The sequence below is a fragment of the Galleria mellonella genome, unplaced genomic scaffold, assembly GCF_026898425.1.
Source record: "Galleria mellonella isolate WM207_F2 unplaced genomic scaffold, CSIRO_AGI_GalMel_v1 utg312, whole genome shotgun sequence".
NCBI classification, from domain to species: Eukaryota; Metazoa; Arthropoda; class Insecta; order Lepidoptera; family Pyralidae; genus Galleria; species Galleria mellonella.
The window spans coordinates 9,348,347-9,354,035 of record NW_026442074.1 but is presented as its reverse complement, the minus strand read 5'-3'; positions in this window follow the sequence as shown (position 1 = coordinate 9,354,035).

Sequence of the window (5,689 nt, the reverse complement as noted above, 5' to 3'; positions counted from 1 at the left end):
TAAATATTATTAATAATATTATAAATTATAATAAACAGTTAATAATAGGTCTTAAGTAGGAACTTTTAAATATGTAAGAACAATTAGGCTATTATTCTACTACTACTAATTTACTTTATTAAAAAAAATCAAGTAAACTTAATTGTTAAGCATTTTTGAAATATTAATTTTTTACGACTCTAACGCTTAGTTCGGAATGCAATTTCACCTGAGAAGAACGGACAAGAAACTCAGCTGTTCCTTTATCAAATAAAAGTTAGTTTAAAAAAAAAACATGCGAATGGATAAAATGACTATGACGAACTTCATTACTAGTAAAAACTATAACCAAATACAGTAAACTTTTTTTGATGGATGAAAATGGCTATACGCTGGCGGAGCACCAGTGAAGGGTGATAGATGAGAATGAAAACAGGCCAGTTAGCCCATCATGACGAATTCATCGGGAATTAACCATGATAGTTTCCAGGGAGAACCGCGAGGAGGTCGACCTGGTTGAGTATATTGCTAGCAATGGGATTCTCAGACTTCATTACTAACAATCCCTTTCCCTCCAATCCAGTATACTTAACTAGTCCATTTCCTACTAGAAGCACTCGTTCACAAGTATCTATAACGGATGAGCGAGCCATCATTTTATTCAACTATATTATAGGGAGCCCAACGACCCGGACCATCACGTCGCCAAATATAAATAAATTGAAATATATTACATACATTCTACGCTGTGTAGTTTTTTTAATAGGTGATAATAGAATGGTAACCGCGCCTGCAGGCGAAACAGTATACTCTGTAATGTTCATGGTACTGCTCATGTCTATAGGCGACGGTTACCACTTTCCTTCAGGTGGGCCGGCAGCTTGTTTGCCATTCTAAGTAGTATAAAAAGTTCTATTATTAAAATTATAAAAGTCAATGCTTGTAACGGTGAATTATGTTTGTTACTCTTTCACGCAAAAAGTACTGAACAGATTTTAATGAAATTAGTATACGAGTAAGTTATATCCTCGCTTAGCACACAGAATACTTTATATACTGTTTCACGCGGGCGAAACCGCGGGATATGGTTAGTAAATTAATAAATATATATTTTTTTTATCCAACTGTAAATGGCAAACAAACTGATGAGATGATTCACCTGATAGTAAGTGGTAACTGTCACCTATAAATCTGAATAGTATTAAGGACGTCACAGAATAAAGTGTGGCATCTACGGTACTCCTTAATATTTTTCTATCCTACTTCTATAAATTTTTCAAACTGGCTGGCACTTTGTGTACCAGTTATCCGGTCTAAATATTTAAAATACAACAATAAACTTAAAAAATTACGTTAGAGAAAAAAAAGTAAAAAAAAAAATCCTTTGTAGATTCTAACTAACTTTTGGTTTGTTTCATAAGCATTGATTTCAGAAGTAAGAAAACAAATACAATAGACCTACTATTTTTTTTAATAGGTGATAATGGAATAGTGACCCCGCCTGCGCTATCGGTATACACTGGCGGAGCACCAGTGAGGGATGATTGGTGAAGGTGAAAAGGTAGGTCAGTTAGCTCCTCGTGACGAATTTAACGATAAATTAGTCACGATGGTTTCCAGGGGGAACCGCGTGGAGGTCGGCCTGATAGGGTGTATTGCTAGCAATGAGTTCATTAGACCCCATTACTAACAATCCCTTTCCCCCAAGACCTACTATTAAATGACGTATAAAGATGTATAAAGATTTTAAGTTAACCATCCAATTTGGTGCAATAGTTTTTACGTGATACCGGAACAACCTACAGACAGATAGACAAAATTAAAAAAAAATTGTTTGGGCTTCTACTGGTTTTATTAAGATCTCCTACTTTTTTATTTATCACCCGTGTACAGACATCGTCTATTTACAATTTTATTATATTAGTAAAGTTATCCTTTATCTCGTCAAAATATGAATGAAATCTTATTTCGCTATAGAATAAATAACCAAGCAGCATTTTAGTAGACGAAGCGGAAATAATGCAAATGCGGTTATTGACACCTGGCTTAGACCCTTAAAAGGTGTCACATAAAAGAGGACGAATTCTAAAGGCATATCTATATTACGACGGACGGATAATATTTATTTTATTATAAGAGGTTTGTTTGAATCGAAGTATTTGGCGTTCCATTGTTTCTGCCTACCCTAATGGGAGACAGGCGTGACAGATATGTATGTATGTTTGGATAATATTTCATATAAGCCTATTTAGTCGGCGGTCAAAGAATCACGACGGTATCACAAAACATATTTGAAGAACAAATCAAAACGCCATTAATCTTGGAAAACTACTTTTCGAACAAAGCTTGAACAACTAAAATTATACAATATTGAGAGCAAACTTAGGATTAAAACAACTAATTCGTTATATCATTCAGCTATGAAATTTTGAACATACTTTGTTGGTATGTAGGCTATTTTATATGCATATAATTATTTGTTTTTTATTTTATACATCTTAGAATGGCAAACAAGCTGACGGCCCACCTGATGGAAAGTGGTAACTGTCGCCTATAAACATGAGCAGTATCATGGACATAACAGAGTATACTGTTTCGCCCATGATACCCCCCATGCGTTGCCATTCCTGAGAACTCAGGTGTTATTCTTCTGTACCCAGTAAATCAGTAAATTCACGCCGTATCCCACCCTTCAAACCGAAACACAGCCATGCAAACACAACTGCTTCACGGTAGAAACATGAACGGGACAGAGGTACCCAAGCAATCGACTTTTGTACAAAGTCTCCCTCTGGTTTTTGTTGCTCGCACTCGCTATGTCCGAACATTCCCTCTCAGTCGTGATATGAATAGGCCTTGAATTCGTAATTCGCAGGTTCATCGCCGTCTGTTTGGCGTTGAAAACATTACAATGACTCCATTTATACAAATTTAAAGTATTATCCGGGCTTTATGTTATTTGATAGCTTAATCTTTAGTTGGTGATAACAGAGCAGCGTTAGCCTAGATTCAAAGTTCAAAGGTTCGGATGGTGACTCCCTTATTGCCCCAAATTTATATTGTGTCAAAATTTTGTTGATTAAATCTGTATCCCTTGCGATTTTTACATCACTATCTAATACTATTTAGATAACTGAAACCAGGAAAACGGATTGCTGTTAATGGGGAATAACAACCTCACTGCTAGCAAATAAGGTCGACCTCCACGCGGTTCACCTTGAAAACCATCGTGGTTTATTATTGTTGAATTCGTCTCGATGGGCTAACTGACCTCTTTTTTTATACAACTTAGAATGGCAAACAAGCTGACGGTCCACCTGATGGAAAGTGGTAACCGTCGCCTATAAACATGAGCAGTACCATGGACATAACAAAGTGTACTGTTTCGCCCATGATACCCCCCAATGCATTGCCATTCCTGAGGACCTAGGTGTTATTCCTCTGTACCCAGTAAATTCACGCCATATCCCACCCTTCAAACCAAAACAGGCATGCAAACACAACTGCTTCACGGTTAAAACACGAATGGGACAGAGGTACCCGAGCAATCGACTTTTGTACAAAGTCTCCCTCTGGTAACTGCTTCCATCCTTACGTAACATCCTTCATTGATGCACCACCAGCGTAAACTTATGTGGCAGGTGAAGTTACCATTTCAATATCATACTTTAAAGAACTAAGACGAGGGTTTCACCTTCTGGTGTTGGAGTAGACCGCCTTTGTAAAAAAAGCAATATCCAATTCAAGATAGAAGAAAAGAGGACTCCGAACAGAAGAAAATCTTCGAAATAAATAATATATGTGGCCTTGTATTAAATAGCTCTTTGACTTACTCATAAGGGGCAAGATGTAAGCAGCGGGTCTACCATGAAATGAAATTCCGTAATTTCGGACTCTATTTCGTGTTTTTGTTTATACCAAAATCGGATCAATAAATGGAGTTTAACATTTCGTTCGTCATACATCCTATCATAAAAGTCCAAAGGAACAATATTTTAACATTTTTAATATTTCCAAACGGCATGTATTATGTAATTTTAACATCAAATTTGTTTTTCATGTGGCTCTGAAATTTCGGAAAACATTTCATGGTAGGCCCTCAGATTTATTTTATTTATTACTTGTACTTAAAGCAAGGAATTTAGTCGTTTCAGTGGGTAAGAAGTGGGTGTGAAATCAGAAGCATACATTTATAATGAGATTTTGAATTAAAAACACCATAGCGGATAACGATCTTTGTATATATACAAATACCCTGTAAATTCACGCCATATCCAAGCAATCGACTTTTGTACAAAGTCTCCCAGTATTCAGTTGGTTTTAAAAGATCTTTGACCTATGAACAGGTTTAGCGATATTACAGTTAGAAAAAAGGATTGCGGTAACCTCTGCTGTGAACTGTAATTACGACTTTTAATTAAAATTTTGTGTACAATAAAGAGTAAAGAAATAAATAAAAGGCAATAATTTTCTCGACGTTAATGACCGTCAAATTGAATAATATTTCTTTTTAAATCAGTTTGTAAAATAGAATAAATAATGAGTATTTTGTGTCATAATTTATTGTAATTATTTTTAACAGCTTTAATCACGTTTAAAATACAGGGTTGCCCGACTAGTTTTGAAATCAATAGGAGCCCTTATTCACAAGCGCGTCTCATAATAAATAATGCTCACGACTACAACATCTAATGGGGTAGTCAGAGTCAATTATTATTGTCATTGTGGTGAATGTCTGTGCTTATAAATCGCCGATCATATTAGAATACAGCGTAACAGAGAGCGCGTCTACAGCCATCACTCGGTTTCATTTGGTTTACCATGGCTATATGAGCATTTTTTAGAAAACAGTTTTTATGATTATTTGCATTATTATGCATAGGAACTTTTAAATTTTGTTTCTGATGGTCTGTAACTTACTTCTTATTAACTTTTTGTTGCAAAAGAGTGGAATATGGCAATTATTGTTTTTTTTTTGGTGGTTGAAAAGGGAATGGTAACCCCGCCTGGGCTAACGGGATACGCTGGCGGAGCACCAGTAAAGGGTGATGGATAAGAATGAAAACAGGCCAGTTAGCCCATTATGACGAATTCACAAGGAATTAACCATGAGTTTCCAGGGAGAACCGCGAGGAGGTCGACCTGGCTGGGTATATTGCTAGCAATAGGATTCCCAGTCTCCGTTACTAACAATCCCTTTCCATAACATGGCATAACATTTTAATTGTCAGATTCCTCTTTACAACGCCAAGGCATTAAGGTACGTGTTTTTGTATATTTAGCGGGGTCTACGAAGCTGTTCATTTCTAATGGTAAGGCTCCCTTTTCCATTAGGTGGACCGTCAGCTTTTTTGCGATTTCAAATTGTATAAAAATTAGTTTTAGAAATAGGTTAACGAACTTTTTCATATTCATAAAAACTAAAACTTTCTACTAAAAATCGTTCTTTTTTATCACCTTTTGAATTATAAATTTAGTTTAAAAAAATATTAGAAGTTATTTTTATAAGGTTTTATAAGAAGTTATTTTTATTTTTACTTGAGACTTGGTACTTGAGATGCGATCATAATAAATAAAATATAAAATAGTATGGTTAAAGTCGCTGTGATTTTATTGTGTGAATTAGTGTTGCCTACTTCAACGCTGCCCTTTCCTTAGATAGCTTTGCGGAAATGTGGAGAAAAAATAAGTTAAAAAAAAAAAATACATA